Genomic DNA, 27,251 nt, shown 5'->3' on the forward strand with positions numbered 1-27,251 from the left:
GACCCCTTCCAGGGCCCAAAATTGGGCTCTTGTCTAACACTTGGAAGTGAATTGTCCGAGGAGACACATGTGCTGGCAAAGCAAGAGATTTTATTGGGAAAGGGCACCTGGTTGGAGAGCAATAGGGTAAGGGAACCCAGGAGAACAGCTCTGCCACATGGCTCGAAGTCTCAGGTTTTATGGTGATGGGGTTAGTTTCTGGGTTGTCTTTAGCCAATCATTCTGACTAAGAGTCCTTCCTGGTGGGGCAGGCCTTGTTCAGCTAAGATGTATGCCAAAGTAGGATTCTGGGAGGTGGTCAGACATGTGGTGTCTCCTTTTGACCTTTCCTGAACTTCTGGTTGGTGGTGGCTTATTAGTTCCGTGTTCCTTACCAGGACCTCCTGTCGTAAAATAACTCATGCAAATGGTTACTATGGTGCCTGGCCTGGGTGGTTTCAGTTAGTGTGCTTCCCCTAACAATGCCATGCACAAAATTAAGCTCAAAATGAATTAAAGACCTAAGTGTAAAACCAGACACTACACAACTCTTAGAGGAAAACATAGGCAGAACACTCTTTGACATAAACTGCAGCAAGATCCTTTTTTTTTTTTTTTTTTTGACCCACTTCCCAGAGTAATGAAAATAAAAACAAGAATAAACAAATGGGACCTAATTAAACTTAAAAGCTTTTCCACACCAAAGGAAACCATAAACAAGATGAAAAGACAATCCTCAGAATGGTGAAAATATTTGCAAATGAAGCAACTGACAAAAGATTAATCTTCACAATATATAAGCAGCTAATGCAGCTCAATATCAAAAAACACAAACAACCCAATCAAAAAATGGGCAGAAGACCTGAATAGATATTTCTCCAAAGAAGACATACAGATGGTCAACAAACACATGAAAAGATGTTCAATATCACTCATTATTAGATAAATGCAATCAAAACTACAGTGAGGTATCACCTCTCACCAGTCAGAATGGCCATCATCAAGAAAACTACAAGCAGTAAATGCTGGAGAGGGTGTGGAGAAAAGGGAACCTTCTTACACTGTTGGTAGAAATGTAAGTTGATACAACCACTATGGAGAAGAGTATGGAGGTTCCTTAGAAAAACTAAAAATAAAATTACCATATGACCCAGCAATCCCACTACTGGGCATAGACCCTATTGTTGATGTTCAGTCACCCAATCATGTCTGACTCTTTGAGACCCCATGGATTGCAGCACACCAGGCCTCCCTGTCCCTCACCATCTCCCAAAGTTTGCCCAAATTCATGTCCATAGCATCGGTGATGCCATCTAGCCATCTCATCCTCTGATGCCTTATTCTTCTGCCCTCAGTCTTTCAGGGACTTTTCCAATGAGCGGGCTGTTCATATCAGACGACCAGGATACTGCAGTTTCAGCTTCAGCATTAGTCCTTCTGTTGCAGGAAGGAGGACCCGTTCCAGGGCCCGAAACCGGGCTCTTGTCTAACACTAGGAAATGAATGGTCCAAGGAGATACATGTGCTGACAACGCAAGAGATTTTATTGGGAAAGAGCACCCGGGTGGAGAGCAGCAGGGTAAGGGAACCCAGGAGAACAGTTCTGGCACATGGCTCAAAGTCTCAGGTTTTATGGTGATGGGGTTAGTTTCCGGATTGTCTTTAGCCAATCATTCTAACTCAAGAGTCCTTCCTGGTGGTGCACGCCTTGTTCAGCCAAGATATATGCTAGAGAGAAGGATTATGGGAGGTGGTCAGACATGTGGTGTCTCATTTTGACCTTTCCTGAACTCTTCCGGTTGGTGGAGGCTTATTAGTTCCGTGTTCCTTCCCAGGACCTCCTGTGGTAAAACAACTCAAGCAAATGGTTACTATGGTGCCTGGCCAGAGTGGGCAGTTTCAATCAATGTGCTTCCCCTAACACTTCCAATGAGTATTCAGGGTTGATTTCCCAGATTGACTGGTTTGATCTCCTTGCTGTCCAAGGAACTCTCAGGAGTCTTCTCCAGCACCAAAGTTTAAAGGCATCAGTTCTTTGGTGCTCTGCCTTCTTTACAGTCCAGCTCTCACAACCGTACATGACCCATGGGAAGACCATAGCCTTGACTATACAGACCTTTGTCAGCAGAATATGTCTCTGCTTTTCAACACTGTGTTGAATTGAGAGTAACATTGACATACATGCACTACCATATGTAAAATAGATAGCTAATGGGAAGCTACTGAATAGCACAGGGAGCTCAGCTCAGTGCTCTGTGATGGCCTAGAAGGTTGGGATGGGGAATTGGTTGTATGTATACATGTAGCTGATTCACTTTGTTGTACAACAGAAACTAACACATTGTAAAGCAATTACACACTAATTTAAAAAAATACTCTCATTAGACGTTTATTGGCCAGTGAATTTTAGGTCTTTTATTTCTTCTTTATATTTTTCTGCTTTTCAAACTTAATAATCTTTTAAAGAGTGATATGGAAAAAATTTTACTGCAAGTTTGGTCTAATAAAAGGAGCCCCAAGGGGGAAAGAGATGCCAGGAGGAATTATATGGATTGTCCTAGGGGTTGGTCCCTGGATGCATTTTTCTCCTATTGCCTAGGTGAAAGGGCAAAAAGTTAATTAATAAAGCATCAAGGTTCTCAATCTCTTCTCTTCTCTCCTTCAAGGAAGTAAAGAGATGTAGTCTTTCCAGTTTAGCAGCCCCCACCAGGAGACCAATTCAGTACTTGGTGAGTTCTGGAGTTTTTGTGATACAGAAATAGATAATGAACTGAGGAAGACAGTATCTCAAAGGTGGGCCAAGAAGAAGAAGTATGTAAAGAGAAGAAGCTAAACTAATCTACATAATAAAGAAAGGAAAGATATTCAGCAGAGAGGGGAAAGAGTATTTGAAGGCATTTTTGCATATGAGAGGCTCCAGAGATACTAAGGTGGGAGGTGTAAGAAAACTGAAAGATAAAACATGATATAAACAAGTATTGTTGGTATAAACTGGATTCCATTCTATATTCCAAAAGCAACATAAGATAAAAATCGAAATATTTTAAAATTATTTAAGCTGTTCTGAACATACGTCTTTGAATATAACTCCTTGTAGCAATTGGACCACATGGGTCCAGTATTCATATTGATTACCTTCTGGAGGCTTTTCCATGATAATAGAACAATGAAGTTAACTTCAACTCTATCCAAATCTAAATATGCCTTAGGTCTGAGCCAAGAAATGTCCATTTCTGGCATCCATATTGTTAGAAAAATCATGCAAAAAAATTCAGATAAACTCAGCATAAGTAGTAAGGGTGTTTGAAATATTCTCCCAAGTGGAAAGGGATATGAGAAAGAGTTGAATTCTTTCCCTTAGAGTCACTGGGTGAAGTGACCTTCAAGAAGGAGGGCTTGAAATAACAAGTTGAAACTGTTGCTGAGCAACATCTAAATAAGATCCCAAGGAAAGGTGGCCCACATAAGGCTGTATGTACACGTTTTGTCTAACACAATATATCTTTACCTTTTGTCTTGAAAAAATGTAAAATTTCTAAGTTTTCTTGTAAATGTTAATGTAATATAAATATGAAACTTTTAAGTTTTCTGTAGAAAAAAAATGCAATAATAAAACAAGGAATTCCTATATAACTTATCCTATTATTACTGTTGTAGTTATTATTATTAATAAATCATTTGAGGATAAATGATAGATGTCAGGGTCTTTGCTTCTTAAATATTTAGTTATGATGCAAATGTTTAAAAGAAAATTAAATTGTTGCTAGAGAGTGTGATCACTCATTTAGAGCAAGACATCCTGGAATGTGAAGTCAAGTGGGCCTTAGCATCACTACGAACAAAGCTAATGGAGGTGATGGAATTGCAGCTGAGCTAATTCAAATCCTGAAAGGTGATGCTACGAAAGTGCTATACTCAATATGCCACCAAATTTGGAAAACTCAGCAGTGGCCACAGAACTGGAAAAGGTCAGTTTTCATTCCAATCCCAAAGAAAGGCAATGCCAAAGAATGCTCAAACTACCGCACAATTGCAGTCATCTCACACGCTAGTAAAGTAATGCTTAAAATTCTCCAAGCCAGACTTCAGCAATACGTGAACAGTGAACTTCCAGATGTTCAAGCTGGTTTTAGAAAAGGCAGAGGAACCAGAGATCAAATTGCCAACATCTGCTGGATCCTCGAAAAAGCAAGAGTGTTCCAGAAAAACATCTATTTCTGCTTTATTGACTATGCCAAAGCCTTTGACTGTGTGGATCACAAGAAACTGTCGAAAATTCTGAAAGAGATGGGAATACCAGACCACCTGACCTGCCTCTTGAGAAACCTATATGCAGGTCAGGAAGCAACAGTTAGAACTGGACATGGAATGACAGACTGGTTCCAAATAGGAAAAGGAGTATGTCAAGGCTATATATTGTCACCCTGCTTATTTGACTTATATGCAGAGTACATCATGAAAAATGCTGGGCTGGATGAAGCACAAGCTGGAATCAAGATTGCCAGCAGAAATATCAATAATCTCAGATACGCAGATGACACCACCTTTATGGCAGAAAGTGAAGAACTAAAGAGCCTCTTTATGAAAGTGAAAGTGGAGAGTGAAAAAGTTGGCTTAAAGAAAGCTCAACATTCAGAAAACGAAGATTATGGCATCCGGTCCCATCACTTCATGGGAAATAGAAGGGGAAACAGTGGCTGACTTTATTTTTCTGGGCTCCAAAATCACTGCAGATGGTGATTGAAAGTGAAAGTGAAGTCGCTCAGTCGTGTCCGACTCTTTGCGACCCCATAGACTGTAGCCTACCAGGCTCCTCTGTCCATGGGGTTTTCCAGGCAATAGTACTGGAGTGGATTGCCATTTCCTTTGCAGCCATGAAATTAAAAGACACTTGCTCCTCGGAAGAAAAGTTATGACCAATCTAGATAGCATATTAAAAAGCAGAGACATTACTTTGTCAACAAAGGTCTGTCTAGTCAAGACTATGGTTTTTCCACGGTCATGTGTGGATGTGAGAGTTGGACTATAAAGAAAGCTGAGCGCTGAAGAATTGATGCTTTTGAACTGTGGTGTTGGAGAAGACTCTTGAGAGTCCTTTGGACTGCAAGGAGATCCAACCAGTCCATTCTAAAAGAGATCAGTCCTGCGTGTTCATTGGAAGGACTGATGTTGAAGCTGAAACTCCAATACTTTGGCCACCTGATGTGAAGAGCTGAGTCATTTGGAAAGACCCTGATGCTGGGAAAGATTGAGGGCAGGAGGAGAAGGGGATGACAGAGGATGAGATGGTTGTATGGCATCACTGACTCAATGGACATGGGTTTGGGTAGGCTCCAGGTGTTGGTGTTGGGCAGGGAGGTCTGGCGTGCTGTGGTTTATGGGGTCACAAAGAGTCAGACACGACTCAGCAACTGAACTGAACTGAGAGAGTTAAGGCACACACACAAGCATTTTAGTAGAGGTAGGAAGAACCTAGTGTTGGAGGAAGAGGGACCCTTTTCAGGGCCCAAAACTGGGCTCTTGTCTAACACTCAGAAATCAATTGTCCGAGGAGACTCATGTGCTGACAAAGCAAGAGATTTTACTGGGAAAGGCACCCGGGTGGAGAGCAATAGGGTAAGGGAACCCAGGAGAACAGCTCTGCCACATGGCTTCCAGTCCCAGGTTTTATGGTAATGGGGTTAGTTTCCGGGTTTTCTTTAGCCAATCATTCTGACTCAGAGTCCTCCCTGTTGGTGCACGCCTTGTTCAGCCAAGATATATGCCAGAGAGAAGGATTCTGGGAGGTGGTCGGACATGTGGTGTCTCCTTTTGACCTTTCCTGAACTCTTCTGGTTGGTGGTAGCTTATTAATTCCATGTTCCTTATCAGGACCTCCTGTCGTAAAACAACTCATGCAAATGGTTACTATGGTGCCTGGCCAGGGTGGATGATTTCAGTCAGTGCGCTTCCCATAACAACTCCCCCCTGAGAGACTTTATACTCAAGATACCTCTTGGGAATTGGGATGGAGGTCTCTTTCTTCTGTAACTTCTTCCTGCTGTGCATGGTCGTAGGCCTGCCTAGAAGAGTAGAAGTCTCTCTCTACCTGATCTAAGTCAAGGTTTTTTGTTTTGTTTTGCCTGAAACCAGCATTCACCCTTGTAATAACGGCAATTTAGTTTGCAACTGTTGGATCCTCTCAGAGATGAAATAGACAGGGGCCAAACAGGAAACCCAACAGGATGGTCATCACTGTTCCCCAGAAACAGAAGGCAACATTTGGGGTGAGGGCTGCAGGGTTTGTGACTTTTTTTGATTGGTTGGTGGTGAGGCAACAGAGCTGTGCTCCAGGAATCTTGTGTTCAGTCTGAAGTTACCATCCTCCACCTGGGTGGGGGCCCCAGTTCTGTAGAAGAACTCAAAGACACTGTTATGCCTTTTTTTTTTTTTTTTTTTTTTAGTAGGAACCAGGACCCTGTCTCAAGGCTGTACCACCATTTGATTGTTTCTCCTGCTTCTGTATCCCCTCCCTTCCCCCATTAACAGTTATTTGAATCAACCTTTTGGAACTCAGGGAAGGTCAAGAAGGCTGAATGAGGCCTATATCCTACAGACAAGAAATGGAGAACACAGAGCAGATTTGTACTCCAGAGCCCCACAGAGTCCTGCTCAGTTTTAATTTAGGGAACTGGGCAACTATGACTGTGATAACTTCCTGTCAAAATGTGGCATAGGACCGCCTCAGCTTAGAGAATAGACACTGAATTGGAAGTATTCCTGAGTTCCAAGTCCTAGATCTGAGTCTTGTATGATTAAAATCTCAATCCCTTGGTCTGCCATGTTGGTGTAACAGACCCAGTTAGAAGTAGCTGGAGGAGTGATAACTGGAATTTTAATAGACAAAGTAAATCTCATTTTTTTTTAGAAGAATAGGCCTGAAACCCAGTCTGGACCTGGCACTTTGGGGAGACTTGTAGCCAGGTAGCCAGTTGCCTAGTTTTATAAAAAGTAAGGTTGCAGTTAGTAGCTTCTAACAGACATTGTTTTGAGAATGGTGGCATCCAAGCCTGACACGACTCAGAAAACTCAAGTGTTTAGCAATACAAGGTCTAGTCTGAAATTACACCCATAGTATCATCTAGTTATTTCTCAGGATGTCTTAACCATAGCTACTCTATTTTGACTGTAAAATTTTCTGTAAATTAACTGTAAAATTTTCCTTAATAGCCAAAGCAGATGTCACCATTAATGATGTCAGTGTTTCTCTAGGTATGAGAAGATGCAAGAATTGGGACTCATAAAATCTTCTCCTGAAAAGATTTAACTATCTGAAGGCCTGTTCTGCCAGTTTTTCTCAGAGTACAGAGTGCCTCATTCCTGATTTTCACCCTGAATTCCTTTCAGGAGAGTTGAAGGCCAGCAGTTGCAGTGGCCATGATTTAATCTTTGTAGATGTAGATGGCAAGTATCAGTTTTCAGTTGGTAGAGCCCCTTTTTGCTCATAAACTTAACCACAATTTTGAGGGAGGCATTTCATGACCATTTTATCCCATGGTGCTGAGAATGTCCATTCTCAGGTTTGGCAAAGATTTTGTTGACCAGCCACTCAATGTGCTGTTACTGGACTAGGCCATAAAACAGTAACCAAAATTATCCGGACCACCTGTCTTACTAGCCTCTTGGTCCAGGAAAACATTCCCTCTTGTTGCTTCCTCCCATATATAGAATTACACTATTACCATCATTGATCTCATATGGGAATACGTATTACTTTATCAGAGGCCTCAGTCACACATTTGGCAATGTAAGAAACAGCAATATTATAGAACAGGTGAAATATGAATAACATAGCCAGCAGTATTAGTAAAGTCATAAGTAAGACTTAAGAACTTCCATTGGATGTAGCCCAGTATATCCCTGGTCATCTGACTTAGTCTACTCTGTACGAATGTTTATCTTCCAGGGAGATTATATATTGGCACTGTCTATAAGGCACATAGCCCAGTTTTCTAGTGTTACTAGACTGATTATGCTTAGTATGATTTAATTGTTTCCAACATAGAGGAGACTTTAAACTTAAATTACCATAGCCTGGTGTTATCTATATAAATCCATTCCATAATTTTGGGAGATTTTTTTCCTTTGCTGAAACTTTGCTCGTTGCTCTGATTGAGCTTGAGTAATAGAAGAAAACTCAAATTTATGGCCAGAGTCACAGCAGGCATTATTAATTGGCCCGGTGAGGGAATCCCATCTAGTAATATCAATAGTGACCTGAATATGACTATAATTTTTTTTTTAAGTACATTTTCTCAGGGCCAACCAGTTAGAACCTTGTAGTAGAGAACTTTATCAAGGTAACCCAGAACTAGACACAGGTAATTGTCACAAATTCAACGATTGGATTGATTTCTAAAGTTAGCATACAATCAGGCCTATGATAGAAAAGCATGTGATTTATATGCAAAGGTCTAAGAAGTCAAAAAAACATTATAAATGGTCATACGAATCAGGTTCAGGATCTTGGGCAAGCTGTCTACCTCTGATGTCGTCACTTCTCATCCTGGTGTAGTGTAGTTTCTCCTGATAAAAAGATCCTTCCATCCAGGTTGGAGACGGTACCTTAAATTATGTCTTTTTCCAGTCCTAGTTGCAGGTCATGAGGCATCTGATCTTCATTCAAAGAAAGATTACTGAGGTAAGCTTCAGAAAGAAACTTAGGGTGTTCTTTAAGAATTCAATTAAATTTTATATTAATATCAAATAGCAAAGAGCTATTCAAGAAATGAGTCTTACTAGATGCAGACCTCCATTAACAAACTGGGATTTAACATTTATTGAAACATCTTTTTCTCCCTAAAATTATCCTCATTTTTATCAAATACAACCAAATTAAGACTAGCTTGTTTGCAAAATAGGCCTGCTTTCACTAATTTTGGCTTGATGATTTATATAATCAGAACTGATCATAAACTTTTTGATTCACTGACACATTTATAGAGTCTCAGACTGAATTTTTAAAATAAAACAGGCCTGGGAAACTCACACCAAAGGCTTATCACAGGTTTCACCTAACAAATCTAGGTGAATTCTCCCCTTTTTAAGGTCTCAAAAATTCCTTGAGATTTTTGTACCTGTTAGTGAGATAATCTTCCTAACTCATTTAATAAACTTACTGGAAACCTAAGAGGTTCCAATTCCTGGAGGAGTCAGATAGAGAGAAAACATAATTGTTTTGTTTATGAAGTGAAGTGAAGTGAAGTCACTCAGTCGTGTCTGACCCCGTGGACTGTAGCCTACCAAGCTCCTCTGTCCATGGGATTCTCCAGGCAAGAATACTGGAGTGGGTTGCCATTTCATTCTCCAGGGGATCTTCCCTACCCAGGGATCGAACCCGGGTTTCCTGCATTGGAGGCAGACACTTTAACCTCTGAGCCACCAGGGAAGTGCAATTTTACCAAATTACTGTCATAATTAGAGAGGAAGATTTTCCCTACTCCCAGAAAACACAACATTCAAACCCATAAGTTTTCAGATAGAAACCATAAAAGTTATAGGGATATTTGCTGGTTCATTCAGTCCTCTTGTTAACTTTTGTGAAGTCATCAGGTTTTCCATTAGAATACCAGGACACATCAGAATGCTAAGAACTCCATATAATTTCTAGGATGTCTATATTAGTACCTTTATCATACATTATAACATGAGAGGATTTATTATTTTATTATATTTTTCATGTAATTTAACCAACCAAATAAACACAATTAGTTTAATATCTCTCTTTGGGATGTTTCAGGGGCACTCTGAAGCACCCCAAAGTTAGCTAGAGGTCAAAGGAACTTCAAAAGAATTCGATTTAGGAAGTTTTGTCAAAAAAATTAAAAGGATTTAGAACATTTGGTCAGATTTAGTCAATGTTGATGGGTATATCATTCAGCTTGTTGATATGTCACAATGGGTGTAAATACAGCTCAAGGTCTAGTGAAAGTCAACTCCGCCATCTTGGACCTAGTTGGCTCTAACCAATTTTCCTATGGCTGTGTCATTCCTAACAAAATCCATTTATCTAACTAATTGTAATCCAATTTTAGAAAATCCTGATCATGCATAACTCTTTTTAGTAATTTTTCATACCTTTTTTTTTTAACTGAAAACACACTTCCTACTTTCCTTTAGCAACCAAGAACAACTTTTATATCAGCGTTTTATAGATTGGTGAGCATAAATATCAGTGATAATTTCTAAAACCCTTGCTTTCTTAGAATATTTTAGGATGGCACCAAACATTATTCATTTATAGTCCCAAATCTCTTTAGTTTCTCTGTAAAAGGAAATTAGTGCTTAGTAGTAAATGTTTCAAAATCTTATTTGGAAATGACCTAACTATTCAATAGACTTTCAACAATTCATTTAGCACAACCCTTAGAAATTCAAGTTATCCCAATCTTGAGAGTCTATTTTAGACAGATATTCCTAAAGCATGCTGCTGCTGCTGCTGCTGCTAAGCTGCTTCAGTCGTATCCGACTCTGTGTGACCCCATAGACGGCAGCCCACCAGGCTCCCCCGGCCCTGGGATTCTCCAGGCAAGAACACTAGAGTGGGTTGCCATTTCCTTCTCCAATGCATGAACGTGAAAGTGAAGTTGCTCAGTAGTGTCCGACTCTTCACGACCCCATGGACTGCAGCCTACCAGGCTCCTCCATCCATGGGATTTTCCAGGCAAGAGTACTGGAGTGGGTTGCCATTGCCTTCTCCATCCTAAAGCATAATTACTTTTAATAGAGTTTATCTAAAAGCTCATATCTCATTTAAATTTTTTAGAAGTTTCTTCACTCAAGGTAATTTCCTTGTTGATAAACTTGTAACAGATATGATAATATTTGACATATATTAAACCTAGGTACAATGAAAAGATTCTACTTAATGTTGATTACTCTAAGACATGTCTGTATTAGATAGGTCAACAAACAAACATTAATATCAGGTATTTAATACTGAATATTTCCCAGTTCACATGAACCTGGAATTTATTGTTTAATTTAGAATTATTTGATTTGTAAGTGCTTACTTTTCTTTAAGCCAATTAAATAGAGCTCATTTACAAATTAACCTCAAAAATATTACCCAGAGACAAAGACATACCAAGACATACTTAGACAGACACAAGGCAAGATCTAGCTTCATTTTCTAAGCTTAGTCATAAATTAGATATTAAAATATAAAATTTACTAGGGTATAAAAAACAGTTGGAATAAATAAAAATGTTAAAGGCTTTTTCCAATTTTTCCTCAGTTTTAGTAGTTAGAGTTGGTCTAGATAAGTGTTTCTGAGAACAGAGCCAGAGCCCTGGTCTCAAGGCACAGGGAAAGAAAATCAACTTCTAAAAAAATGGTGGCAGGTATAAACCAAATGGTGGCCAGACAAAGCAAAATGGCCATCAAAAGTCACAACACAAAACACAGAGTTAAAACACACACATAGACCTGGCAGTCCTCATCAGACACTCCCTTAAATACAAGAATGCAGTCTCTCAGAAAACCTCCCATAGAGACATAAAACTTCAGATCCAAGTACTAACAGAGTCAATGAAAATATCTCAAGTCTTCAAAGATTTCAAAGGGAGGAAAGGAAGCCAGGTTGAAAGAAGAAGGGGGAGGAGGCAGGAGAGGGGGGCAAAAAGGGTGGACTTACACACGTCTCCTGCCACCTGCAAATACCCAGACATTATGGGATTTTACCCTGGGCCTCCAGAGAAGGGAGGACTGGAACTCGGCCCTACCAGAAACCAGAACAGCACAGAACCAGAATTCAAGTTCTCTGCCAAGAAGAGGTGATCAGTCTCCGATCTTCAGCTCAGGCTGAGGCCCTTTGACCAGATTCCTGCGTCCAGGACCAGGGGACTAGAAAAAAGGGGAAGGATAGGAAAGGTTAAGAAGAGGAAAGAGAGAGGGAAGGGAAGAGAGGTCAATAAAGTCTCTTGTTCCTTACTGGTTGGGGCACTCTGGCCAGTTGTCCATGACAGGAGGAGACCAGGAACAAAAGGGTCCTAGTTGTGGCTGCTGGGTCTGGTCCATCAGTGGGGAGGCTGGTCCCTGAGTACCCCGAGTGGTCAGGATGTCAGTCGCAGCAAAGAATAGTCCCCGCCAGAGTCACCATTTGTTGCAGGAAGGGAGACCCCTTCTAGGGCCCAAAACTGGGCTCTTGTCTAACATTCGGACATGAATTGTCCAAGGAGACACATGTGCTGACAAAGCAAGAGATTTTATTGGGAAAGGGCACCTGGGTGGAGAGCAGTAGGGTAAGGGAACCCAGGAGAACAGCTCTGCCACATAGCTCGAAGTCTCAGGTTTTATGGTGATGGGGTTAGTTTCCGGGTTGTCTTTAGCCAATCATTCTGACTCAGAGTCCTTCTTGGTGGTGCACGCCTTGTTCAGCCAAGATGGATGCCAGAGAGGATTCTGGGAGGTGGTCGGACATGTGGTGTCTCCTTTTGACCTTTCCTGAACTCTTCCAGTTGGTGGAGGCTTATTAGTTCCGTGTTCCTTACCAGGACCTCCTGTGGTAAAACAACTCAAGCAAATGGTTACTATGGTGCCTGGCCAGGGTGGGCAGTTTCAGTCAGTGTGCTTCCCTTAACACTAGCACACACCAGATCTGGAGGCAGCTCAGGATTTTGCTAACATGATCAAGTGGATTCCAGAGGAGAAAGACTGAACTATGAAATAAATATGCTAAGGAAATGTTAGAGAAATGGAATGCTTGGGTTTAAGTTTCCATTTCCATGAATGGACTCTGTTTCCTCCAAATTACTTCCTCTGCTTTTTTATTTTGGCCTCTGTCTTTCATATCATTCATATTTTTATTTTCTTAAGTGAATGATGATTCTTGGTTGTCTATTTGTATTTAAGATTTGAGTACTAGGAAGCTGAAAGCTCTGTGCATGTAGATGGGACTTGAAGACTAGTTTACACTGTAGAGTGTTCTGATTGCTCCATTTCTTTGGGTAAGTCTGCATGTTTCTTTGGGTAACTCTGCATCTTTTAGTCTTTTCTGTTGAGGTATTCAGATTCCTTGCAAGTCTTCCAAACTTTCCCCTGTAGTAAGTCTAAATGGAAGTAGTCTCAGAGAGTAGGATTGAAGTGGCTGTTATTATTGAGTATGTAAACTTTCATATAAATTAATTATATTATTTTAAATATAGTACTCCTCACTTCAACTGTGTCTGGGTTCCCTGGTCCAAAAATTGTATTAGTCTCTCCAGGGAATGAATCACTGATCTTTAGGCCAGGGAAAAGAAAGGTAGTTGACTGGCTGTGCTCTGTGGCATGGGGTCCAGGAATCTAACTGATTTCAGATAAAATTTAGACAACCAACACTTCATTGTTATCACTATATTTATTCCCACTTTTAGAAGTACTCAGTGTTACCAAATTCCTGACCTTTTCAGGGGTTTCTCAGGGTGAAAGGGATTTCAGTTTTCTCCATGCTTGTGATTCAGCTTTTTCATATGTGCAAAGTCAGCTTCACTGTTTCCTTCTTCCTCTAGGTTCTAGTAGATTTATGCCTTCATAATAGCCCATTAATGTAATTTTTGTGAGTTTTCTAGGATATTTAGTCTACCATCTTTAACTGAAATCCTCAGATACTATCTAACATTTTTCAATCATTCTATGAATGGCATCTGTTCCCTTCCAAAACATACTAGAATTGGGAGTTTGTGGCATAAGGGCAGATAACAAGGTTAAGGAGTAGAAGGGGTTATTTAGGGGAGACCAGGTGTGAACATTTCTCTATTGGACAACTCCGTTTCTACAGGCTGAACAGGATGTGCTACATTCACTGGGAACACTTTCAACTCATTAGTATTTTGGCTCATTGTTGACACGTGCACCTCCATATATTTAGTTGTATTCTATATTCTCCATGAACTGACTAGCGCATACCCTGCTCAGCATGAGGCAGTTTCTAATATGCCCAGTCAGAAGGCTCTTGGGCTTCCCTGGTGGCTCAGCAGTAATCTGTCTGCAGTGCAGGAGATGCAGGAGACATGGGTTCAATCCCTGGGTTGGAAAGATCCCCTGGAGGAGGGCATGGTAACCCACTCCAGCATTCTTTCCTGGAGAATTCCATGGACAGAGGAGCCTACTGGGCTACAGTCCATGCGGTCGCAAAGAGTCAGACACAACTGAAGTAATGTAGCACAGGAGACCCTTGGAGAAGAGTGGGGAAAGGTTTACAAAGAACTGAGTTTAGAACATGTTAGTGATTACTCACTAAATTTATGGAAACACAGAGAGAGCATCAGATGAATCCCATCACCTAGTTTAACAATTTTCAAGTCACAGCCAATCTTAGTTCTTCCATATCTCTATTCATCCTTCTCATTCCCTCTGCCCTACTCCAACCTTTGGGTTATTTTGAGGCAAATTCAAGAAATTTTATTATTTCATCTGTAAATATTTGGGAATGTATCCATATGTACAAAAAGCAAATATTCCCCTTTTATTTATTTATTTTTAAAGTCTCCCCTTTTAAAACATAATCAGGATACTATCATCACACATACACATGACTCAAAATCAACAATAAGTAAAGTAATTTTAAAAGGCAAACTATGAGCTTTTTCTATAGTTCAATATGGCAGAGTAGAAGGACATGCATTCATCTCCTGCAAGAGCACCAAAATTGTAACTAACTGTTGAATAACCATTGACAGGAGGACACCAGAACCCACCAAAAAAAGATACCCCACATCCAAAGACAAAGAGGAAGCCACAATGAGATGATAGGAGGGGCCCAAACACGATAAAATCAAATCCCATACCTCGGTGGGCCACTTGTGAACTGGACAACAGTAATACCAAAGAAGTTCTCCCACTGTTATGAAGGTTCTGCGCCTCACATCAGGCTTCTCAGCCTGGGCAATTGGCAAATGAACTGGGAATCCCCAGGGAATCTGACTTTGTAGGCCAGTGGGATTTGATTATAGGACTTCCATAGCATGGGGAAGAGACTACTCTTGGAGGGCACAAACAAAATCTTGTATGCACCAAGACAGCCTGAGACCTCTGGGACAATATTAAATGCACCAGCATTCATATTATAGGGGTCCCAGAAGGAGAAGAGAGAAAGGAAACTTCTAATCCAGTTTTGGGAATATAAAGAAATACTATGTTGTTAAAAAAAAAAAAACAAGAAATTAACAAGTGATAAATTCTTGGGCTTCTCTGGTGGCTCAGTCAGTAAAGAATCCACCTGCAATATAGGAGACCTGGGTTCAATCCCTGGGTTGGGAAGACCCCTTGGAGGAGGGCATAGCAACCCACTCCAGTATTCTTGCTTTAAGAATCCCCATGGACAGAGGAGCCTGGCGGGCTGCAGTCCCTGGGGTCACAAAGAATCAGACACGACTGAGAAACTAAGCACAGCACAAGCACAGCAGCACAGTATTACTAACTACAGATTTTGTTCAAATTGTACAAAATTTTATACTAGTGTCCATTATTTGTTTTTATACTTTATTTAAAACTCCACAGTATATTTAATTGCATTGAGCAGCTTCAGCTACATGCAATATATTCTGGTTAATTCTCTTTTCATTTTCATTCTATTACAAGTATTTTTAAATTTTCCTTGTTACAGCTTCTTAGATACACCCATCATTTAAAAGTGGGCATTTAATTTCCAAATACATAGGATTTTGTTTAAAATATCCTTAACATTAATTTCTCATTTTTGATATTAACTTCTCATTTAAATGCTTTCTTCTCTGTAATCACCCTCTGTGCTTTTTTCAGTCTAACTTTACTGAGGCTTTTGACAGCTAAGTCAAAGATCTCTCTTGGTAAATGTCACATTGTACTTGAAAATATGTGGGTTATTTTCAAATATATTTTGATATTGATTTCTAACATAATTCCACAGTGATAAGAGAACAGACTCTATAATTTCAACAACTTTAGACCACGAAACTTTTGCACCTTAATTTATGCCCCTATGTTCCAGTGTCTCCTAGTTTATAGTCTATGGGAACTTGAATAGAATTTGTATCCTACTGTTGTGTGAAAATTCTATGTCTTACTTATGTTGAATTAGTTCACAGAGCTTTTGGGGTCTACTATATCCCTCTACTTCTCTGTATATTCATTCTATTATTTTTTGAAAGTTTGATATTGAAACTCCAACTAAAAATCTTAATTTATCTACTTAAAAAAAATAATTGTAATATATAGTGGACCTATGTCTTCCCAGGTGGCTCAGATGGTAAAGAATCTGCCTGCAATGTGGAAGACCCGGGTTCAATCCCTTAGTTGGGAAGATTCCCTGGAAAAGGGGATGGCAATCCACTTCAGTATGCTTCCCTGTAGAATTCCATGGACAGTGGAGCCTGATGGACTACAGTCCATGCGGTTGCAAAGAGTCAGACACAACTGAGTGACTAACACACACCACCCCCCCCCACACACACACACAGTGGAACTATATGTAACTGTGTTCTGTATTTTCCAAGTCTCCTGTAAATGTGTTATCACATTTCCATAATTCAAAACAATAGTTGTTTTTTTCTTTTTAAAGGTAAGCTATGAGCTAGAGGTAAAGTTTACTCCATCCATGAATAGAATTTAGAACAGTACAAATAGTATGATATGGTCCTTATATTTTCAGGAACATTCAAGAATCACTTCAGTTCAGTTCAGTTGCACAGTTGTGTCTGACTCTTTGCGACCCCAAGAATCACAGCATGCCAGGCCTCCCGTCCGTCACCAACTCCCAGAGTTCACTCAAATTCATGTCCATTGAGTCAGTGATGCCATCCAGCCATCTCATCCTCTGTCGTCCCCTTCTCCTCCTGCCCCCAATACCTCCCAGCATCAGGGTCTTTTCCAATGAGTCAACTCTTCACATCAGGTGGCCAAAGTATTGGAGTTTCAGCTTTAGCATCAGTCCTTCCAATGAACACCCAGGACTGATCTCCTTTAGGATGGACTGGTTGGATCTCCTTGCAGTCCAAGGGACTCTCAAGAGTCTTCTCCAACACCACAGTTCAAAAGCATCAATTCTTCAGTGCTCCGTTTCTTTATAGTCCAACTCTCACATCCATACATGACTACTGGAAAAACCATAGCTTTGACTAGATGGACCTTTGTTTATGAAGTAATGTCTCTGCTTTTTAATATGCTGTCTAAGTTGGTCATAACTTTCCTTCCAAGGAGTAAGCATCTTTTAATTTCATGGCTACAATCACCATCTGCAGTGATTTTGGAGCTCAAAAAAGTAAAATCTGACACTGTTTCCACTGTTTCCCCATCTATTTGCCATGAAGTGATGGGACCAGATCCCATGATATTAGTTTTATGAATGCTGAGCTGTAAGCCAACTTTTTCATTCTCCTCTTTCACTTTTATCAAGAGGCTCTTTAGTTCTTCTTCACTTTCTGCCATAAGGGTGGTGTCATCTGCATATCTGAGGTTATTGATATTTCTCCTGGCAAACTTGATTCCAGCTTGTGCTTCATCCAGCCCAGGGTTTCTCATGATGTACTCTGCATATAAGTTAAATAGGCAGGGTGACAATATACACCCTGTTACTATACCTGTTACTACTCAGGACAGGTTTAATTGTTCTATTGTAACAAGTTGTTAAACCCCAAATTTAAGTATCTTAGTATGCTGCTGCTGTTGCTGCTGCTAAGTCGCTTCAGTCATGTCTGACTCTGTGTGACCCCATAGACGGCAGCCCACCAGGCTCCCCCGTCCCTGGGATTCTCCAGGCAAGAACACTGGAGTGGGTTGCCATTTCCTTCTCCAATGCATGAAAGTGAAAAGTGAAAGTGAAGTCGCTCAGTCGTGCCCGACTCTTAGTGACCCCATGGACTGCAGCCTACCAGGCTCCTCCATCCATGGGATTTTCCAGGCAAGAGTACTGGAGTGGGTTGCCATTGCCTTCTCCGGTATCTTAGTATAACAAAAGTTTATTTCTTGCTCATGCTCTACAAAAGGAAATGCTCACCAGAGGATTTTGTTCATTGTAAAAATAGAAAGCCTGGAGATAAATCCATGTACCCTTGGACACCTTATCTTTGACAAAGGAGGCAAGAATATACAATGGAGAAAAGACAATCTCTTTAACAAGTGGGTGCTGGGGAAACTGGTCAACCACTTGTAAAAGAATAAAAGTAGAACACTTTCTAACACCATACACAAAAACAAACTCAAAATGAATTAAAGATCTAAATGTAAGAGCAGAAACTATAAAACTCCTAGAGGAAAACATAGGCAAAACACTCTCTGACATAAATCACAGCAGGATCCTCTATGACCCACCTCCCAGAGTAATGGAAATAAAAGCAAAAATAAACAAATGGGACCTAATTCAACTTAAAAGCTTTTGCACAACGAAGGAAACTATAAACAAAGTGAAAAGAATGGGAGAAAATAATAACAAATGAAGCAACTGACAAAGAATTAATCTCAAAAATATACAAGCAGCTCCTGCAGCTGAATTCCAGAAAAATAAATGATTCAATAAAAAATGGGCCAAAGAACTAAACAGACATTTCTCCAAAGAAGACATACAGATGGCAAACAAACACAGAAAAAGATGCTCAACATCACTCATTATCAGAGAAATGCAAATCAAAACCACAATGAGGTACCATCTCATGCCTGTCAGAATGGCTGCTATTAAAAAGTCTACAAACAATAAATGCTGAAGAGGGTGTGAAGAAAAGGGAACCCTCTTACACTGTGGGAATGCAAACTAGTACAGCCCCTATGGAGAACAGTGTGTATTCCTTAAGAAACTGGAATAAATTTTGCTTAGTCTAAACTAATCATGGTAACTTCATTTCCTTGGTCAGTGATTGGTTTAGGAAAGTGTTTTTTTGGGTACAATTTCTCTGGGCTTACCAAGATTGAGGAGAAAAACCTTTTTCTATTTTGGGATATTGCCATCTACATGCTATGTGTATGTTGGTTGCAGTTATTATGGGGTCATGATGAAAGTCAGTTTTAGAAGACAAATCAACTGAGTAAGAATAACATAGGAAATACAGAAAGAATTTGGGTCTTTCATAATGTCATGAAACACTCAGTTGACCAGTGCTGAAACCATCCTATCTCTGAAGACTTTGGTATATGAGATACTAAATTTCCTCATCATGTAGGGCCTTCGAGTTGGTTTTCTCCTATTTTCAGCTGAAAGTATCTTAATTGATACAAAGTAGAGTAGAAATTAATCTATCTCATGCTATAATTTGTTGCTGGTGATGGTGGTGGTAGTCACTGGTTGTGACTAAGATAATGAAAAGCCTGGAGACACTCAAAGAAAAATTTCAGCCTTTGAATATTTTGGGGAGAAGGAGGGAAGAAAGTGTGGTATAGAGTTAGATGAATAATCAGGAGGGTAAGACTTTATTTGAAGTGTCCAGGATTATCAATTACATAAAAGAATTCACTGGGAAGTTGCTGAAGACAGAGGCCTATGGAAGCTTATCTATAATGTCATATCATAGTGTTAAATTAAAAATCCTCATTCCTTGAGGGGATATTCAGGATCCTAGCTGGAGTAAGCAAATTCAGTTGAGGGTTACCCTTTAGTTTCAGAAGATACGTTAAAAATTCCCAAAATTTGTCTTGGACATAAGAATAAATATTGTTGATATTCTCCACACTATTACTGAGGGCATTCATTGTCATAGTTGTGATGATTCTCAGTTGAGTACTAATCTAGTACCAGGGAAAGATGCCTGCATGGACTTACTTATAAGAATGCTCTATAGCGACAAGTATAAGAGGCAGAAAAATTGTTAAAATGGTTAGAAGTTTTAGGGGCAAACCCAACCTGCAGGGCCCAGTACAAAAGGAAAGTGGGAGAGTCATAGTTCAAATATTATTAAGAATTTCAGGTGTTACTGAGGAAACCAGAATTGAAAGAGACACATGTAACCCCAATGTTTTTTGCAGCACTGTTTACAAAAGCTAGGACATGGAAGCAACCTAGATGTCCATCAGCAGACAAATGGATAAGGAAGTAGTGGTACATATACATGATGGAATATTACTCAGCTATAAAAAAGAGCACATTTGAGTCCTTTCTAATGAGGTGGATGAAACTGGAGCCTATACAGAGTGAAATAAGAAAGAGAAACACCAATACAATATACTAATGCATATATATGGAATTTAGAAAGACGGTAATGACGATCCTATATGCAAGGCAGAAAAGAGACACAAATGTAAAGAACAGACTTTTGGACTATGTGGGAGAGGCAAAGGTGATATGATTTGAGAGAATAGCACTGAAACATGTATATTACCATATGTAAAACAGATGACCAGTGCAAGTTCTATGCATGAAGCAGGGCACCCAAAGCCAGTGCTGGGACAACCCAGAGGGATGGGGTGGGAAGGGAGGGGGGAGGCAGGCTCAGGATGGGGGGACACATGTGTACCAGTGGCTGATTCATGTTGATGTATGGCAAAAATCACCACAATATTGCAAAGTAATTATCCTCCAATTAAAATAAACTAAATAATTAAAAAAAAAAGATTTTCAGATGTTAGTGAAAATGGAAAAGTAGGAGGCTTCAAGCACCTATTACTTCTTGGAAACACCAAAAGAAAACTAAGCAAAGTTGTCTGAATCAATTTCGTCAGAACTCTGGAAAGTAGTCAAAGGATTGCAGCAACCAAGTGAATGATGAATCGGGAAAAAGTCCATTTTAACATGGTAGGAGAACTTTTTAGTTTTAACTTAGCCTTGCTCCAAACTCCTCCCAGGTGCAGTGACTGTCTTGATGACAGCCTGTGTTCCTCTTGTGGGTATCTGGTTCTGGAAGGAACAGAGCAGGCATTGCCTTTATTTTTCTTAACTCAGAACAATCTCAGTTTGGAAAAGTAGCTAAATAGAGGCCATTCCTGGAAAATACTGAAAGGTAAATGAACAAATTGTTATCTGTGGCAAAAGAGTACAATTTCATCAGAAAATATGCATGCTAAAAGTCTGGGAGGAAAAGCTGAGGGAGGGAACAACTTTGGGAAATAGGGCCTTCAAAAGCATCCACTTAAAAAAAGGAGGTGAAAAGCCATGCCATGCCCTTCTGCTTCTGTTACATCATTACCATTTCTGAATACACAGAAGAACTGTAAAAAGGAAAAAAAAAAAAAAAGGTCTTAATACCTGGATAACCATGATGGTGTGATCACCTCACCTAAAGCCAGACATCCTGGAGTGTGAAAGCGTGAAGTGAAGTGGGTCTTAGGAAGCATCACTACAAACAAAGCTATTGGAGGTGATGGAATTCTGTGGGGCCCTACCTGGGAAACCTTAAAAAAAAAGGGGGGGGGCTAGCTTTTGCGGTTGGAAGCCAAGATGGCGACCAGCGGAAGAGATTGGGGCGTGGGCTATGTTAAAGTTTTTGATTGGCTCTCTTGACTTCCGTACACGTGGACAGCATGTGATTACCATAGACTCCTGTTAAGCTCATGACGACTTGACCTTATATGCATATTATAATTTGACCTTTAATGTGATTGGTGTAACTATGGCATATTATAATTTGACCTTTAACGTGATTGGTGTAACTATGGCATATTATAATTTGACCTTTAACGTGATTGGTGCAACTATGGGAGGTCCCTTGCAGGACCCCCTTGCTTGCCTATATAAACCAAGAGTTTGCGGCAATAAAGCGGAACTGCTCAGACGGAACCCCTGTCGGGTCTGATTGTCTCTCGCTCGCCGAGGGGCTGGGTTGGCGGACTGCAGGCTCACCTCTCTTCGGGACCCCTTGGCTTTGCTGAGGGAAGTTCCACTGCCTCTCTCGTTCTGCGGCGCGCCCCCTGCAGAATTCTAGTTGAGCTATTTCAAATCCTAAAAGATGGTGCTGTGAAAGTGCTGCCCTTAATATGCCAGCAAATTTGGAAAACTCAGTAGTGGCCACAGGACTGGAAAAGGTCAGTTTTCATTCCAATCCCAAAGAAAGGTAATGCCAAAGAATGTTCAAACTGCTGTGCAATTGTGCTTTCACATGCTGGTAAGGTAATTTTGAAAGTCCTTCAAGCTAGGCTTCAACAGTTGGAGAAGGCAATGGCACCCCACTCCAGTATTCTTGCCTGGAAAATCCCATGGACGGAGGAGCCTGGTAGGCTGCAGTCCATGGGGTCGCATAGAGTTGGACACGACTGAGCGACTTCACTTTCACTTTTCACTTTCATGCATTGGAGAAGGAAATGGCAACCCACTCCAGGGTTCTTGCCTGAAAAATCTCAGGGACGGAGGAGCCTGGTGGGCTGCCATCTGTGGGGTCGCACACAGTCAGACACAACTGAAGCGACTTAGCAGTAGCAGCAGCAGGCTTCAACAGTATGTGAACTGAGAACTTCCAGATGCACAAGCTAGATTGAGAAAAGGCAGAGGAACTAGAGATCAAGTTGCAAACATCCATTGGATCATAGAAAAAGCAAGTGAATTCCAGAAAAACATCTGCTTCATTGATAAGGCTAGAGTCTTTGACTGTGTGAATCACAACAATCTGTAGAAAATTTTTTAAGAGATGGGAATATCAGACCACCTTACCTGCCCCCTGACAAACCTGTATGCAGGTTAAGAATCAACAGTTAGAACCGGACATGGAACAACAGACTGGTTCAAACGTGGGAAAGGAGTATGTCAAGGCTGTATATTGTCACCCTGCTTATTCAACTTATATGCAGAGTATATCATGCAAATGCCAGGCTGGATGGATGAAGCTCAAGCTGGAATCAAGAATCCTGGGAGAAATATTGATAACTTCAGATGACACCAGCCTTATGACAGAAAGCGAAGAAGAACTAAAGAGCCTCTTGATGAAAGTGAAAGAGGAGAATGAAAAAGCTGGCTTAAAACTCAACATTCAAAAAACTAAGATCATAGCATCCCTTCATCCCATCACTTCATGGCAAATAGAATAGGGGAGAAATAGAAACAATGACAGACTTTATCTGCTTGGGCTCCAAAATCACTGTGGATGATGACTGCAGCCACAAATTTAAAAGATTCTTGCTCCTTGGAAGAAAACCTATAACAGACCTAGACAGCATATTAAAAAGCAGAGACATCACTGTTAACAGAGGTCTGACTAGTAACAGCTGTTGTTTTTCCAGTAGCCATGCACAGATGTGAGAGTTGGACCATAAACAAGGCTGAGTAAAGAAGAACTGATGCTTTGAACTGTGGTGTTGGAGAAGATTTGAGAGTCCCTTGGACTGCAAGGAGATCAAACCAGTCAATCCTCAATAAGGGAAATCAACCCTCAATATTCATTAGAAGGACTGATGCTGAAGCTGAAGCTCCAATACTTTGGCCATCTGATGCAGACAGCCCACACATTGGAAAAGAGCCTGATGCTGGGAAAGATTGAGGGCAGGAGGAGAAGGGGGCAACAGAGGATCAGATGCTTGAATGGCACCACCAACTCAATGGACATGAGTTTGAGCAAACTCATGAGATAGTGAAGGACAGGGAAGCCTAGCTGCAGTCCATGGGGTCGCAAAGAGTCGGACACAGCTTAGCAACTGAACAACAACAACCCATGCCCACGGCTGGTCATATCTCAGAAAACACCTGGGAAAGCCCTGAATGTTTACTTCCCACTGATCTTTAGGCTCATAGCAAGGGGAGAGTAAAGACTAAACCAGAGTTGTAAATGGACTGGCTAAGAATTAAAAGCTATAGTTTTTCCAGTGGTCATGTATGGATGTGAGAGTTGGACTGTGAAGAAAGCTGAGCACCAAAGAATTGAACTGTGGTGTTGGAGAAGACTCTTGAGAGTCCCTTGGACTGCAAGGAAATCCAACCAGTCCATCCTGAAGGAGATCAGTCCTGGGTGTTCACTGGAAGGACTGATGCTAAAGCTGAAACTCCAGTACTTTGGCCACCTCATGTGAAGAGTTGACTCATTGGAAAAGACCCTGATGCTGGGAGGGATTGGGGGCAGGAGGAGAAGGGGTTGACAGAGGATGAGATGGCTGGATGGCATCACCAACTCAATGGACCTGAGTTTGAGTGAACTCTGGGTGTTGGTGATGCACAGGGAGGCCTGGCGTGCTGCAATTCATGGGGTTGCAAAGAGCGACTGAACTGAGTGACTGAACTGAAGAATTAAAGGAGTGTCCTGACACAGAACTAATCTATAAAGACCAGAGTAGATTTTTCCTTTTCTCCTTTTACTATCCTTCTTTCAACTCTGAGAGTTTAAGGACATCTCTGTTAAATCACTAGCTGACCACAGGCTAATAGAACAGAGACTTCAGAGGACACATTCAACAAAACATATACAGGAAGCAGGAAATAAATCCTGAGGAGAGAAATACTTTCATTTCTAGAGTCACCACATTATAATATTCAAAATTCAGTATTCAACAACAAAAATGACAAGTTATGGAAAGAAACAATGAAGTAGGTCACATTTATGAAAGTGAAAGTCTTAGATGCTCAGTTGTGTCTGACCCTTTGCAACCCCATGGACTGTAGCCTGCCAGGATCTTCTGTCCATGGAATTCTCCAGGCAAGAATACTGGAGTGGGTAGCCATTTCCTTCTCCAGGGGATCTTCCAGATCCAGAGATCGACCTGGGCTTCCTGCATTGCAGGCAGTTTCTTTACCATCTGAGCCACCAGGGAAGCCTGCATTCATAGGGAGAAAAGTCACATTCAAAGGGAGGAAAAAAAAAGGAAATTAATAGCACTGAGAAAGCACATGCATTGGACTTACTAGATGAAGATTTTTAAGTTAATTGTTTTATATGTGCTCAAAGAGCTAGAGGAAACCATAAACAAAGAACTAGAGAAACCCAGGAGAATGATGTGTCACCAAATTGCTAAGTCACTTCAGTCGTGTCTGACTCTGTGTGACCCCATATATGGCAGCCCACCAGGCTCCCCTGTCCCTGGGATTCTCCAGGCAAGAGCACTGGAGTGGGTTGCCATGTCCTTCTCCGATGCATGAAAGTGAAAAGTGAAAGGGAAGTCGCTCAGTTGTGTCTGACTCTTAGCGACCCCATGGACTGCAGCCCACCAGGCTCCTCCGTCCATGGGATTTTCCAGGCAAGAGTACTGGAGTGAGGTGCCATCGCCTTCTCCAATCACCAAAGAGAGAATATCAAAATTATAAACATAAACCAAATAGAGACCTTGAGCCTGACTCGAGGACTGGCCTCCATTGTGGGTCCAGGCTGCCCAGGGTAGGGGCCAAGGGGGCTCCCCAGGTCAACTTGAAGCTGGTCAGCAGGTGGTCCCTGGTGTTTCAGCCTCCTCTGCTACTGCCCATCCCATTGGGGAATGTCCCTGCTCAGGAGTGTGTGCCTGGATGACAGCAGCCCCTGCAGCACCGAGTGGCCCCTGCCTAATGCCTCTCAAGCCCCAGGAGGGGCTTCATTAAGCCTGTGGAGGTGGAGGACAGCAGGGAGCTGGAGGCTGAAGTGGCACCTGCGGAAATGATCCAGGAGGAGGTTACAGCCCATGCAGCCCTGGAGAATGGCTGTGCCTTGGAAACTACTGCCAGCCCCTGCCAGAGGGGCAGAAGGCCCAGACAACCCCCGAGGAGGAGGTGGTGACCCTGGTGGTTTCTGAGAGAGGGGTAGGTGATGGCTGAGCCAGGACATGATCCCCAAAGAGGTACGAGTCCAAGAAAGAGGACTTGGTGGACGTGAGTGGCTACAGTGGGACTGGGGAGGACTCCTGGGGGCAGTACCCTTCAGGAGGACAATGAAGAAGATGAGGAGGAAGTGAAGCCCCTCTATGAGCCAAATCAAGGTGCATGGAGATCCCAGGACTCTCAGAGGGAAAGGAACCAGCCCTGAATCAGAAGACCCATTTTAGCATGGAGCCCATTCAAGTGTTCAACACCTACTCCAACGAGGATGACCATCATTGCAACAAGGACGTGGATCCCATGGTGGCCTCTGCTGAGTACATCTGGAGAAGCAGGTGGAGAGGTTGGAGCTGTATCCTGTGGAATGGGAGGACGCCAAGGGCCTGGGTCTCAGCATTGTTGGCATGGGGCATGGACAGACATGGGCCTGGAGAAGGTGGGCATGTACATCAAGACCGTGACTGACAGCAATGTGGTCCATCAGGACAGCAGGATCCAGGTGAACGATCTCTTGATGGAGATGGATGGAATGAATCTGGTGGGAGTGACCCAGAGCTTTGTAGCCTCAATGCTCTGGAACACCAAGGGCTGCATGCAGTTTATGATTGGCCAGGAGTGGCTAGGTGAGGTGGCCCAGCTAACTTAGCAGACCCTGGAAACAGGTGCAATGGCAGCAGAAAATGATGGAGCAGAGATACACCCAGCTTGGGGAGGGGAAGGATAACAAGGAGATGGGAAAGTGTGCCACTAATGAGGTTGAGGAGCTGAGCCTCATGTTCCCAGGTGGCAACATGGCCATTAAGGTGTTCAGCTGGCAGAGAACCAGGATGCCTTGTCCCCTGTGTAGCCTGAGAAGCTGTGCACAAGTTCAAGGAGTTCCAGATCTAGCATGCTGTGACTGAGATACAGATCCAGCAGCTGAAAAGAAAACTGCAGAGCCTGGAGCAGAAGGGGCACTGGTGGGTGAAGAAGGCCAAGCTGGAACAGAGTGTGAAGGAGAAAAAGGATCACATGGAAAAGTTGGAGGGCTACGGGGTCGCGGCCCAGGGCCCATGCAAGGCTGTGAGTGAGCACCTGCAGGAGGCCCAGGCCCAGTACCAGGCCCTAGAGCACAAGTACAGCAAGGCTGAGTGCCTCATCAAGGACTACCAGCAGGAGACCAATTTCCTGAAAAAGAAGACAGCATAGCACTGGGTTCTGGAGGAGTCAGAGCTGCTAAGGAAGGAGGAGATGGACAAGCTCCTGGACGAAGTAGGCCCAGGAGTTCCCTAGGGGCAGGAGGCACCTGCAAGTCAGCCCCTCTCTAGCACCCATCCTGTGGATTCTGGAGGGAGAAAGAGAAGTCATCCTGCTGACTGGCAGCTCAAGGTCATGTGCTCTCCAGGAGGGTAGGAGGGGCAGGGCCCATGTCCATACCTAAGCCTGACTCCTTCTTTCCCTTATTTTTCAGATCTTGGAACTGGAAGGAAACTTGCAAACACTGAGTAATTCCAATGCTACTTAACAGGAATCATCCCTTCACTGGACAATAATTAATCCCCTCCGATTGTCCTCCCTCCCCTGTCATCAATACTTCACCCTGCCCTCTACCAGCCTAGAGACAGATTTCCTGCCCTACCAGGGCCACACCTTGGAAGCCTTGCACTGACATCCCAGA

General features: G+C 42.0%; 1 non-coding gene and 1 pseudogene across 1 annotated transcript; one reads left to right on the forward strand and one right to left on the reverse strand.

Annotated features, from left to right (window-relative positions):
- The window catches only part of LOC128069529 (neurabin-2-like), a 165,137-nt pseudogene extending 138,039 nt beyond the window's left edge, over window positions 1–27,098 (forward strand).
- On the reverse strand, window positions 9,335–9,406 carry TRNAW-CCA (transfer RNA tryptophan (anticodon CCA)). The gene has a single exon. It is a non-coding gene; the product is annotated as a tRNA-Trp (tRNA).
- Window positions 27,099–27,251: the final 153 nt, after the last annotated feature.

This window comes from Budorcas taxicolor, chromosome X (assembly GCF_023091745.1).
Source record: "Budorcas taxicolor isolate Tak-1 chromosome X, Takin1.1, whole genome shotgun sequence".
Taxonomy (NCBI): domain Eukaryota; kingdom Metazoa; phylum Chordata; class Mammalia; order Artiodactyla; family Bovidae; genus Budorcas; species Budorcas taxicolor.